At 38.3% G+C, this 14,775-nt stretch overlaps 1 pseudogene; it reads left to right on the forward strand.

The window, feature by feature from the left end:
* The first annotated feature begins 7,273 nt into the window (after positions 1 to 7,273).
* Positions 7,274 to 13,073, forward strand: LOC141813837 (uncharacterized; annotated as a pseudogene).
* The last annotated feature ends 1,702 nt before the right edge of the window (positions 13,074 to 14,775 follow it).

The following is a 14,775-nucleotide window of genomic DNA, read 5'->3' on the forward strand; positions in this document are numbered from 1 at the left end:
CATTACGTCGCTCTAATTTCTTCACAATATAAGAGTAAAAATTCAATGAAAAATCCAAGCTTGGATCGAGAAAGATTTTGTCACTCCAACGATCGATGAGTATAAAAAATAGAAGCCTCACTGATGGATTACCTCATGAAGATGTTGGATTTCGATAGGAAATTAGATCAAGGTTCTGCCGACAAATCAAGGCAAATGAGCCCAACTAAAGGTTGCCCATAGGATAGGCGAAGATAGGCTGGGCTTCTTCAACGTCTTCGGGTGTCACGTAGGCGTATTCGAATTGGAATCTTCGGATCTTAGGTAGGTGAAGATTGGTTGGGCGTTTTCGACGTCTTCGGGTGTTAGATAGATGTATTCAGGTTGGCATTTTCGGCATCTTTAGATGTCGGGTGTCGGGTAGGCATCTCTGGGTGTCGAGTAAGCATTTACAGGTGTCTGGTAGGCATCTTCGGCTAGGATATTTCATGACTAGGATGTTTTGAAAAAAAAAGAATAGGATAAGCTATTAATGGGAGGGGGTATTATTGGAAATAAATACATCTTTTAAAAAAATAATAAACTGCAGTGCCCCTTTGAGAATTACGTGACTTCGAGGCTATCTCCTTTACTTTTAGTAAATTGTCATTGTTTCATTAGCATGCACCTTAACCTGCAACCAAAACACGAGAAAACCAACGTTGCCCAAGATAATATTGAGTTGGTTATTGTGGGATAGATATTGCTATAATGAACAAGGATCAAATTTTGACGAAGCCGAGAAAATATCCCCTTCTATAATGGTCAGCTACAACTTCTCGATTTACCTCCTCACAGATGGTCGTGAAGCCGACCGTGTGGGGTTGCTAGGGTGGCGGATTTCACCACGCTTTTGTTGCACCACTTTGATTTCTTCATAATTCAAGATAAAAAAGTCGATAAAAATTCAACCTTGGGTCGAGAAAAGTCATGTCACTCCAACGATCGATGAGCATAAAAAATAGAAACCTTCAGCAGACGATGAGATTTTCAACGATACGAGAAGGGTGAGTTGAGCATCATTGATGGATTACTTTAAAGACATTGAATTTCAAAGGGAAATTAGATCAAGGTTCAACCGACGAATAAGGCAAATGAATCAAAAAAAGCAAAATTTAATTTGAAAAACTTAATATCAGAGCCAAGTTTTAATCTTGAGACCTGTGGGTTATGGGCCCACCATGCTTTCACTATGCCACTCTGATTTCTTCACAATCCAAGAGAAAAAATTAGTGAAAAATCCAAGCTTGGGTCGAGAAAGACTATGTCACTCCAACGATCGATGAGTATAAAAAACAGAAGCCTCGCTGATGGATTACCTCGTGAAGACGTTGGATTTCGACGAAAAATTAAATCAAGGTTCGGTTGAAAAATCAAGGCAAATGAGCCCAACCAGAGGCTGCCCATAGGATAAGCGTAGATAGGTTAGGCTTCTTCAGCGTCTTCGAGTGTCGCGTAGACGTATTTGAATTGGTATATTCGGGTGTCGGGTAGGTGAAGATAGGTTGGGCATCTTCGACGTCTTCGGGTGTCGGATAGATGTATTCGGTCGGCGTTTTCGGCGTCTCCGAGTGTTGAGTAAGCATCTACGGGTGTCCGATTGGCGTCTTTAGCTAGGATATTTCATGACTTGGATGTTTTGAAAAAAAAAAAAAAGAATAGGATAAGTTATTAATGGGAGGGGGTATTAACGGAAATAAATACATCTTTAAAAAAATAATAATAAACTGCAGTGCCCCTTTGAGAATTACGTGACTTCAAGGCTATCTCTTTTACTTTTAGTAAATTGTCATTGTTTCATTAGCATGCACCTTAACTTGCAACCAAAACATGAGAAAACCAACGTTGCCCGAGACAATATTGAGTTGGTTACTGTGAGATAGATATTGCTACAATGAACAAGGATCGAATTTTGATGAAGCCGAGAAAATATCCTCTTCTATAGTGGTCAGCTACAACTTCTCGATTTACCTCCTCACAGATGGTCGTGAAACCGACCGTGTGGGGTTGCTAGGGTGGCGGATTTCACCACGCTTTTGTTGCACCAATTTGATTTCTTCATAATTCAAGATAAAAAAAGTTGATAAAAATTCAACCTTGGGTCGAGAAAAGTCATGCCACTCCAACGATCGATGAGCATAAAAAATAGAAGCCTTTAGCAAACGATGAGATTTTCAACGATACGAGAAGGGTGAGTTGAACATCATTGATGGATTACTTTAAAGACGTTTAATTTCGACGGGAAATTAGATTAAGGTTCAACCGACGAATAAGGCAAATGAATTAAAAAAAACAAAATTTAGTTTATGAAACTTAATATCAGAGCCAAGTTTTGATCTTGGGACTTGTGGGTTATGGGCCCACCACGCTTCCGCTGCGCCACTCTGATTTCTTCACAATCCATGAGAAAAAGATTAGTGAAAAATCCAAGCTTGGATCGAGAAAGACTATGTCACGCCAACGATCAATGAGTATAAAAAATAGAAACCTCGTTGACGGATTACCTCGTGAAGACGTTGGATTTTGATGAAAAATTAGATTAAGGTTCAGTCGACAAATCAAGGCAAATGAGCCCAACCAGAGGCTGCCCATAGGATAGGGGTAGATAGGCTGGGCTTCTTCAACATCTTCGAGTGTCGCGTAGACGTATTTGAATTGGTATCTTGGGGTGTCGGGTAGGTGAAGATAGGTTGGACGTCTTCGGCATCTTCGGGTGTCGGATAGATGTATTCGGTCGGCGTTTTCGACGTCTCCGGGTGTTGAGTAAGCATCTACGGGTGTCCGATTGGTGTCTTCAGCTAGGATATTTCATGACTTAGATGTTTTGAAAAAAAAAAGGATAAGTTATTAATGGGAGGGGGTATTATCGGAAATAAATACATCTTTTAAAAAATAATAAACTGCAGTGGCCCTTTAAGAATTACATGACTTCGAGACAATCTCCTTTACTTTTAGTAAATTGTCGTTGTTTCATTGACATGCACCTTAACCTGCACCCAAAACACGAGAAAACCAACGTTGCCCGAGACAATATTGAGTTGTTTACTGTGGGATAGATATTGCTACAATGAACAAGGATCGAATCTTGACGAAGCTGAGAAAATATCCTCTTCTATAATGGTCAGCTACAACTTCTTGATTTATCTCCTCACAGATGGTCATGAATCCGACCGTATGAAGTTGTTGGGGTGACATATTTCACCACGCTTCCGCTACGCCACTTTGATTTCTTCATAATTTTAGATAAAAAAAGTCGATAAAAATTCAACCTTGGGCCGAGAAGGTCATGTCACTCCAACGTTCAATGAGTATAAAAAATAAAAGCCTTCAATAGACGATGAGATTTTGAGCGATATGAGAAGCGTGAGCTGAATATCGTTGATGGATTACTTTGAAGGCGTTGAATTTCGATGGAAAATTAGATCAAGGTTCGGGCGACGAATAAGGCAAATGAATCAAAAAGAGCAAAATTTAGTTTAAAAAACTAAAATACTTAATATCAGAGTCAAGTTTCAATCTTGGGACCTATGAGTTATAGGCCCACCACGCTTCCGCTGCGCCACTCTGATTTCTTCACAATCCAAGAGGAAAAAATTAGTGAAAAATCCAAACTTGGGTCGAGAAAGACTATGTCACTCCAACGATCGATGAGTATAAAAAATAGAAGTCTCGCTGATGGATTACCTAGTGAAGACGTTGGATTTTGACGGGAAATTAGATCAAGATTTGGACGACAAATTAAGGCAAATGAGCCCAACCAAAGGTTGCCCATAAGATAGGCGAATTTTTTCGGCGTCTTCGGGTGTCGGACAGAGCCGGCTCTAGGCATAGGCCACTAAGGCCTATGCCTAGGGCCCCAATTTCATAGGGGCCCATTTTTTTAAAATTTTAATTATTATATATATATATATATATATATCTATATATTTTAAAAGAATAATAAAATTTTAAAATGTCTTTATTAGATTTTGGAGAGATTTGGCATCATCATTAGATTTTGTAGAAATTTGGCATTCATTAGATTTCATAAAGATTTTGGCATGATTCCAATATATTTAATATTTCTCAATTCTCAAAATTATAATTTATTAGTTTCTTTATATTCCTCTTTTTCCTTCCTTATTAATCTAATAATCTATTTAGCCCAACTTCAAACATTTTACTTATTTGATAACATGTTTTCTTTCCTCAAGACATTTTCGAGATCATCACAAGGGGTGCAAGAAGAGGAACGATCTTTTATTACAGATTTTTCGGTGATCTTAAAATCTAAAGGTATCGTCTTCCTTATTTCCCTATCAAATTTTTTTTATACTTCTGTTAATTTCTTATTTTTTATCAATGATTCATATTGTAAACTTGTAATCTTATCAGTTCACATTAGAAACTTATGATTTATCTTCATATTTCATCTTTATTCTGAATAGTTCATTTTTATTCTCAAAATTTTAGATTTTTTTATTCTGAATATTTCATCTTTATTTACTAAATTACTCTCATATTTTAATTATGATGATATTTTATCACTATAATAATTCTAATTTCACATTTCACAGGTCATTTGTCAAACTTTGAAATATCATGAGATTAAAATTATAAGACATAAATTAGGTTTTATTATTATTTAATTTTAAATTATTTTTATTTTCATAAAATAGTAGAGACTTATATTATTATTATATAAATATGTCTGGTAAAAAATATGATTTTGAATATATAAAACATATGAAAAAATGGAAAATTGAAGAATTTAATCAATTTCAAAAAGGTGCACTTGATAAATTTGTTATTAATAATAAAAATTAAAATTTTAAAAATAATATAATTAAAAATTTAAATGAAAAATTAATTGAAATAAAAGACAATACTATAGGATAAAAAATAATTTAGCAATGTTATCAATATAAAAAAATTTATTATTAAAACTTGAATATGAAAATTTAATTAATAATTTGGCATCTCAAAAAGCTAGAAAATTTAATTTTATATAAAAAATTTATTTTTAAAATTAATATTTTAATTTATTTTTAAAAAAATTAAACCCACCATTGTCAGTCTCAAGTCCGAATAAAAAAGGATGAAATTTTTTTTTAAATAATAATAATTATTTTTTAAAAAAAAAATTGCTTAGGGCCTCCAAGAGGCTTGAGCCGCCCCTGGTGTCGGATAGACGTATTCGAATTGGCGTCTTCGAGTGTTGAGTAGGTAAAGATAGGTTGGGCATCTTTGGGTGTTAGATAGACTTATTCGGGTTGGCATTTTCGGTGCCTCCGGGTGTCAGGTAGGCCTCTCCGGGTGCCAAGTAGGCATCTCCAAGGGTCCGGTAGGAGTCTTTGACGTCTCTGGGTATGCTACTTGGCTTCTCTACTTTATCTGCGCGAATTTTTGGTATTCCATTTTATTTCTCTTCAAACGAATGACATTTTTTTCTTAATTAATTCTAAGGGTGATTTTCTGCTACTCCGTGGAGCATTCTAAAATCGTCCATCATCCTAACCTACTCCAACAACTACCGTTGTCCGTCTCTCCCTCATCTCCAACAACTACCGTTGTCCGTCTCTTCCTCAGCTCCCCTTCAATCTTAAGTTAAGCTGGAGAGACATCGTATCAAAACTTGGATCCACTGCAATGGCTACGATTTCCATGACCAATACAAACTTGCAACGTAAGAAACGAAGCAAGTGAAACACTATGTGATACATAGAAATGCGTATTCAATATTCGGAAAAATGTTTTTGATCCCACTTGAGAAGCCACAGCGAGAATAAATTGACGATGTCACTTTGGGAGAGACATGCGCGTTTATTAGAGGTTCAGTACGAAGCGTGTGATTTAATCGCTTCGCTTTGCTTCCTCATTCGATCTCCAACTCATCGGAATCGCTTGGCCGATCGGAGGATGGATGCATTAGGGTTAGGGTCGGAAGGGGATGCGTCCGCAGCGGCGCAGAAGCGACGGACCAGGAGGTTATGGTGACGGCGGTGGAACAAGGTTGGAGCGGCAATGGAGGCGGTATTTTTTCTTCCGCTCCCGGAAGCGTTACAGACCCTTGTTCCTACGAATCCGGCGACCTTGCTGTAATTTATTTATTTTTTAAATCTATAGATCCTGCTCTTTCTCTATTTGATATCACCCTTTCCGGAATCCAAAATGTCGGCCATTTTTGTCGATAGAATTTCAGACATGGAAACAAGGAATGTGGTGGAGTTTAATTGGTATTCCGATCTTATTGGGGCGATTAACCAAGGTAACAACATTACATTGAAATTGAATAAAATAGTGAGCAGTATGCGAGACAAAATTTTGCAGTTTTTGACTGTTCCCATGCGAGATTGAGAAGACTCTGAAGAGTAATTTAAGGCCAGTATGAACCTTCTCTGAGAGAGTTGCATGTGTTTTCCTAGTAATTTGCTCTATGGAATTCTTCCATGTCGCACTGTAGGTCATTCTCTACCGTAGAGGAGTCAACCGATCTGAGGTCTGGCTAAATCTACTATGAAAATCATGGGGCGAAAGTACAATAATGCAAGCAAATCGGATCCGATGAGAAAAACACCATAAGAAGAAAGAAGAACAAAAAGACAGAACCCTTTTTTTTTTTTTTGTCAAAGAGATGATGTCCTTTTTTGCTTTCCTTCTTCATGACGGTCTCTGCTTCTGTAGCACCTTGTAACCACATGATTTGTCTTCCTTCTGTTTTAATGGAGACGCTTCGACCTTTTCTGTGATTGCTGCAGCAGCCTTTGGAGTTACGTGAGCACGCCGGTGGTGGCCCTCCTGCTGATCCAGGTCCAGAGAGCAGGGCTTTCTATTTGCCAGTTCGCCTCGCTCCCGCCCAAGGTCACTGCCCTTCGACCACCTACTAATCGCTCCAAAGGTCCGTACTGCTGCTCTTTTTTACACTGTTCCCACTTCCACCGCCTGAGCTGGTGTTGATGCCACCCACTGATCTCTGAAGCTTTACTTGGGTATCGCATTTCACCAGATGATTTTGTAGAAAGGGAAGTAAAACTAGACGAAGAAAGGGAAAAACGAGGAGGTAGGAAAGCTATCGTCTTCACACCCATCAGCACAGATTTTTTTTCTCACGCTCTCCAAGGTATATGACATTTCCTTGAATCCATAATCAATGGTCCGCATTTGTAAAGTTTCGAACTTTACTTCTGGTTCTCGCACAATGCCAGACGTAGCGGTACAGATCTGAAGCCGCGGCGGAGGCAGCCCGTCTCGCTCGATTTCGGCGGCCAGAGCGCCGATGCTCTGGCCTCTCGCCCCGGTTCTTCGCTAGCGGCGTAGCAGCAGGGATGAAGAAGAGCTCCGCCGCCTCGTCTCGGAGCAGATCGGGCACGTTCACGAGCCCCGGAACTCCCAGCTACCGGCACGGCGCTGGGGCGGCAGCGTATCAGAAGGGGTGGAGCTCGGAGCGAGTGCCTTTGCCGGCGAATAACAACCGGAGGTATGGTGGCGGCGGCGGCGTCCTCTTGCCGTTTGCTAATGGAAGGGCTTTACCCTCCAAATGGGAGGATGCAGAGAGATGGATTTTTAGTCCCGCCTCAGGTGATGGAGTTGGGAGGCCGTTTGTTCAATCGCATCACCGGCGTCCCAAGTCGAAGAGTGGGCCGCTTGGTCCTCCGGCAGGGCTTGAACTAGGCAACAGCAACTATTCATTGGCCTCGCCGCTGGTACCTTGTTTTGACAGTGGCAGGGTTGGGAATTTTGCTGCGAACTCGCCGTTCCTAGCCGGAGTTCTGATTCCAGAACGGGGTTTCTCTGGTAATGGTGGTAGAGGCAGAGGAAGCTGCAGAGGAGGAATGGGAGTAGTCGGCGGTGCTATGGAAGGGAATGGAAAAGCTAATTATACCACTGGGGAGCCTTACATATTCCGATCTGCTAGTGTCCATGCTTGGTCAGATAATCTTATCGAGTCATCGTCCTCCATTCCCAGTTCTCAAGGTATGGTACAATGTTAAACTCCATCCAGTTATTTGCTACTTCTAATCATGTTTTTTACTTTTATTGCAACTTTAACAAACTCTAAAATTCCTGGAGGAGCAATTAATATCTCACATTCTGTCCAATCTTGTGTCTGTCTAACCACAATATGAAATATTGTTTTCTAAGTTGTTTGACATCTTAATGGCTGCAGACTTTCATAGTAGTTAGATTTGGACTCAAATCAGGGGATCTGGTTGGTACTAGACTTCCATTTTAGTAATCCGATTAACCCTAACAACATGGCATTATGAGATGGTTGCATATAGATCATTGCTGAGATACATTTCTAATTACTATTTCAGTTTATTATACTTTGGTATCAATTAATTAAGTGCCCTTTTACCTCTCCTGTTATATTTCTACTGCATTTTAAGTCTTTTATAGAATACTAAGCAAATACAGCTATTTGCAAACCTCATGTATGCTATAGACCAATCTGTATATTGAGCTATGGTTTCTGCTTCCAGTTCATGTTTTCTCATAGAGCTTCGCTCAGCATCTAGCATGATTTTCTAAAATCATAGCTTGTGTAGTGTAGATTCTCATGTCATTCCCTCATTTATTCGTATAGGCATGGAGAATTCACTTGTTCTTTTCAAATTTCTCTTCATCTTTTACGTATTACATGCTTGATTCCTTGGAACAACTCAGAAACAATACATGTTAAGTCTGCTGATTCTTCTGCTGAGAATCAGCTGCTACATGAACAAAATATCATATTGCATGTTTCATAAGCTTCATTTTGTTTCATGTTTAATTCCATGAGCACAAGACACATAAGTACAGAAACTTGACAAGGTAATGAAAAAAATATAGTAGCTGATCTGATCATTGGAAGAAAGGGTTCAATAGTCAGGTTGGTTATGAATGTTAGGTTACTCTTTTTTCCTTTTTAAAGAAGTTTGGCGGTATAACTGCCCATTACTGTATGCTTTCTGTTGGCTCAATCATGTTATTCTGCTGTGTGCTGCTGCAGTTATTGCCATGTTTATTGCCTAATGTTGTTGGTGGCGTTGAGATTGATCCAACAGGATTGGGTGTGGTTAGTTAGGTCGTCAAGTCAGCAACTTGAATTGGTGGGGAGTTGGTATGGTGACATGGATCATTTCTATTTAAATCCTCAACACACCCTTTTGGCTATCAAGGCACTCCTCTGGATGAAAGATATACCACTTCCAGTAGTGTTCTCACCGACTTAATATTGTCAATCACTTAATATTGTTAGTTGTCAAATCACTTCTATGGATGTCGAGACACCATTTTGGATAAACTTGTATCCCTTCAAATAAGAGATATTAAGGTTACGAGAGGGTGGATCCTTTCTCTAAGATGAAATTGCGTTGCTCAAGTGCTTATGGTTTATAACAATCATTTCCAAAGATACAATGACCTTGAACTTAACATAGAAGTACTGCGAATTTTGAGTTCTAGCAAACTTTTAAAATTTTGGAAGTGTGTAGAGATGAGAAGAAAATTAAAAAGCCTCCAAGAAGGTTTTACCACTTGAGAATTAAGTGCAATTAAGTGCTTTGAGCAAAAGAATAGTTTTTGTCTAGAGGGATGAATAATTTCTTCTAACTGTGGGGAGATAAGATAATTCCAAAAATGTTCTATGTTTTTTTGCAAAATTACTTTAATTCATTTTCTGGTCATCACTATGAAATCACACGGGTTAGGATTAACTTGATTACATGGATTGTGTCCACTGTTTGCTCAGTATGTCCCTTAACGTGATAGTCAACGAGAGGAGCATTTGCCCATTTCTATTCGAATGCGTGAAATTGACACCATGAAGGTGTGGTTCTGTGCTGACACACTCAGTACGTGCGCTAAATACCAAAAGCCATGTTCATTGGAAGCGTACAAATTTCAAGAAGCAGTACTATGATCAACATGACTTCTCACTAGTCATGTCAGAGTGTGCAGATGAGGAAGATGTGTGATCACTTCTCAATGCACAAGACAAAGACAATTCCTTCTGTTCTACAAGTTTTGTTGTTTGGAGTTTTGAGCACCGTGATGCTATTTCAGCTACTCAAAGAAGTTTCGTGAATTAGTTAATTAATTATATTTAATTGAGATTAAGTTTTAATCCCCAATTAAATGTGATAGCTTCCCTTTGTAGCCCAATTTCTGGAATTGATCTCATAATCTTAGCCAATTTCACACATTATTGTTTTCATAAGAATTAACACTTGTACACACTTGAGTTAGTGATCGTGCATTCACCCATGGACCTCACTACAAGCCAATGCCTTTGTACGATAAATTTCAAACCAACTCTTTGTAACTTGAATAGTTTTGGATATTAATATCTCATTTACTTGAGAAATTGATTTACAACGATATACTCTTAAAATTTGTTCATGTCTATATTCGATGGTACTACAATTGTCTATAACATACTCGTGCATATGTTACATATACATACCGAAAGAAATCCTACTGCTACACTTTTGTTCCCCTATTTTGGTATGTTTTTACGGGTTAAGCAGTATATGCTGTTTGTGTTGGTGGAATGAGAATCAACTGTCACATCTAGTTCTTCACTTCACCAAATCATCTTTGGATCACTATGCAGATGACAAGTTTGATTGTAGCAGAGAAGCAGCATCGATGCTCTCCTCTTCAATTTTAAGGAAGGATGTAGCAACTCAGATGAGCACAGATGGAAGCACTTCCTCTTCTCCCAGGGAAAAACCTTCTTCCCCCTCCTCTGCCTCATCCTCTGCAATTGAGGAGCTAGCTAGCCACTTTTCAAAGCTTGAGGTCAAGGATGTGCAGGTAGATAACGGTGTAACTGTAACCAGGTGGTGCAGGAAACACACAGCACGAGGCTCCAACAGGCAGTCACCAAGAATCATAAGGTGGAAGAAGACTGAGGGAAAAACTTGTGCTTGGGATGTTAGCAAGGCAGCAAATTCCATTTCAGAGTAATTCTTTCTATGTCTTTTGTTTGTTATTCTCTGAAGTTTGAACATTTTACATATGCAAATTATTTGAGGTATAACTGAATTATATATCATGACTGCACAAGACTGGTACACGGATTGACAGGTTGAGAATTATAACTAACTAGATAATCATGACAATGATTAACATGGAAAATGCTATTTCTCTAGAGCAAGCCTTAATTGTTTGAAGAGGATAGTTGACCATATCAATATGGTCAATCATTTTAATTAGTGCCATTTAATTCATATCCATGATACCTGCTTGATAATTGTATTTTTGTATAAAAACTATAAACTGGCAGATACGTAATTTCAAGTAGTGACAGCTCTAATAGTTTGGACAAACAGGCTTGATGATGATGTGATGATCATTTTGAATAGGGTACTTGATCTTGTCCTTTTGATGTATAATTATCGTATGTTCACATCTTTTACTTTGGAAAATATTTGAAAGGAAAAAGAGAGAGGAGGCCAAGATCACTGCATGGGAAAACCTGCAAAAGGCAAAAGCTGAGGCAGAGATCAGAAAACTAGAGGTTCCACAGAATTCAAACAGCTACTTCTTGTCCCTAATTTTTTCTGCCAACTTTCTCAATTTAAATTTGTATACAATTTTAATTGAATACTTTCACAATTAGAAGCCATTATTTGTCGTGACAGATGAAGCTAGAAAAGAAAAGATCTTCCTCAATGGAGAAAATTTTGAATAAGCTTAGATTGGCACAGAGTAAAGCTCAGGAGATGAGAAGTGATGTGGCTGCGTTTCAAGAAAACCAGGTTATGAGAAATAAAAAGGCTTCACACTTCCACAAAAACGGCCAGATCGGTTCTCTCAGTGGGTGCTTCATGTGTCATGCCTTCTAGTTCTCGATGGTTTCAACCACACTTTTTTGTAAAACAAAAGCAGTAAGTCAATTGTCCACTGTTTTCCTGTGTGATCTGTTTTCATAACCTTTACAGATTTTCTTACTATTCGTAGAATTCGTATTTCCTAGAGCATGGAGAGATTGATCAGCATATTATTTCTGAATGCAAAAGATATTTATGAAGTAACGTTACATATACTGATCAATGTTGTTTTGCTATGGAATGGAGTGATCTGTTTACTATGATTCTCAACTTTGGAATTCATTTCTTCATGCAAGGCAAACCGATCTGTTGTATTTCCTACTTTGTGGAGAACTGCAATATTTTTCCTCTCAACTTTTTCTAAACCAGGTAATAAGTAAAACACATAATAACTTACATTACGCAAAAATGATTCTCTCATTTTTCCTTTTCTTTTTCTTGGCCTGCTACTTACACAGTAAGAGTGATTGTAGCACAATGTTGGTGACCTTATAGTCTGTCAGTTCATAATCTTGTTGAATAGTGCCAATGTTAGATCTGCTACACAAATTTCTTCCTCTGAGTCCCAGGATTCATGAGTCCTGCATTTTGAAACTCACGAATGATTCCAGGATATCCAAAAATTATTTCCTTTTGAATTTATATTACTGTTAACTAATTGTTTCCTCCGCAAGTGATAACCAGTTGCTTCTTTTTCGTAGGTGTGTAGTATTTGTATTCTTCCTGCCCGAGATGAGACCAAAAGTGTCATATTTGATGCTTTACGATACTCAAGAAACTTCAATCTATCCAGCAATTGGCTAGTTTCAGAAAAAACCATCACTGGCAAATGTTCCAAGTGACAGGATGGTTTGATCAAAACTAGTTCACTATCTTCTGTAATTTCAAATAACGGTATAACAGGGATTCTAGAGATGAGAGAGCTATTATTCACAAGCGCTACCATTTTTGTCTGAGCACCAGAAAAATGCTTGATGCATCCAAGTTCTTGTCATCCAAAGCCTTAACATTCATGATCATCATCATTGAGTTGTTGCTTAATCCCTACTCTTTGGAGTAAACTAGTTAAAATTTTGTTCATGGTAATTGTACAACCAGGATGACTGTGCACTGGCATTTGGTTTGGTACTCTCGATGAACGGCAACTATCATGCGATAACTCAGAATTCAAATGTGTTTTCATTGACAATGATGAATAGCTGATACAGGTACTAAGCTTGCAGCCGATTCACATACTCTGATGAATGCATTTTGTAACAGCAGTTGATCTAAATATGACTATTGAATCGATGAGCTAACTGTTCCACTGAGCCTTGGAATGTCATCATAATGATCATTTGGTCGCGCTAATTGAAAATCTTGAATTGATGGAACTATTTGTCAAGTAAGTCCAATGAGAGTTGATCCTTTTTTTCCCCTCATCTTTTAATTGGAATGCTATATGACTGACTTCATTGGACATCCGTTCTTGATTTGGGGAGTAACTGATGCTGTCTCCCCTCATAAGTCATGAATTTTCGCTGTTTATTTGTTAAATCTTCATAAAATTGCATTTCAGCCTCTCTGATTTCGTCTGATAAATTGGTAAATTGTTGTTGTTACTGTGTCATCTTTGTTTAGATGAATTTATAACATTAGATAAATGAACTATTGTTAATTTGAGTTTAACATTTTCTAAGTAACCATAACAATTTAGCATAACTAAATTATAGGCATTGTGAAGTATTTAAAAGGGTTTTTATAAGACTTGATGGAATGTCATTTAAGTGGATCCCTACATCCCAATTTAGTTTTACATGATAACTTGTGAACCTATACAAAAATTTATCTTATAAGCTTATGTAAGTGGACTCTACTCTTTGCTAGTTTCATCTAAGAAAGTTGTGACATTTATCTTCTTTTTAAAAGAAAAAGAAAAAGAAAAAGAAAATTGGTTAATTTTGACTACTGTTGTCATGGAAAAGATGACTGATATCCATATTGGCTCTCATCTTTAAAATGTCTAAGGTCCTAAAACTATTCTTGCAAAATGCTTATTAAACACTATGATGTGGTAGAGATAGTTCGATTCCATGCAGCACAAGGAAGTCAAGAGTCAAGCTGAGTTGTATGTCAAAAGTCAGATGAGTCGGACCAGGTCAAGATGAGCTCCATTTTGATTAGATCGCTAATAGGTCAAGTTAGCCACCAAGGGAGATCCCAAGTCAAGAACTTTCGAGTCACATTTAAGTCTAGTAAGACTCACGTCTAATCTAGATTTAACGCAGTGGTGATCATCACACTCGGCTCTCGACTCCAAAATCATTACCACTTGATGCCTAACTCCCGACTCTGGGACCACTACCACTTGATGTCTAACTTCCAACTCTTGACTCCTGGACTGTTACCACTTGGCTTCCTACTCCCGATTCCGGGTCTCTTTCTATTCAACGTCCAACTCTAAGACCTCTACCACTCGATGCCCAACTAGGAAGGACGGAGTCTAGTTGGGAATGTGGTGAATGTGGGACAACACGATTAACAGAAAATCAGGGAAATGTGGGACAACATGGCCATGAGGTGAGGAGGACGTGTGATGGCGTGACACCCCCTCAACCGGAACATGGAGAATTGAGGGTCATGGGTGCCTCCCATTTTGCTAAGGAGGTAGTATAAAAAAGAGGTTTGCTTTTACGGGTGTAGGTATGCGCATACAAATCTAATCACTTTTTTATTTTCCATGATTTTTCTTCTTCTTCATTCTCCAATCACCGAGGTCTAATTTGAGCGTCGGAATGGTGGTGTCAAGATCAACCTTGGCCTTCATTCTAACTCTCTTTGACTGTTGCAAAGATTCTCCTAAGCCTGTGGATTTCTAGCCCAGTGATATCCGTAGCGAAGACCTTCGATCCATCACCAACCTCATCCCTGATGATTTCCTCATCCTTGATCTTGAATTGGATCATACTATTTTATATCA

The sequence above is a fragment of the Curcuma longa genome, chromosome 20 (genome assembly GCF_044706935.1).
Source record: "Curcuma longa cultivar G26 ecotype Majalengka, Jawa Barat chromosome 20, ITB_CL_G26_1.1, whole genome shotgun sequence".
Lineage (NCBI taxonomy): Eukaryota > Viridiplantae > Streptophyta > Magnoliopsida > Zingiberales > Zingiberaceae > Curcuma > Curcuma longa.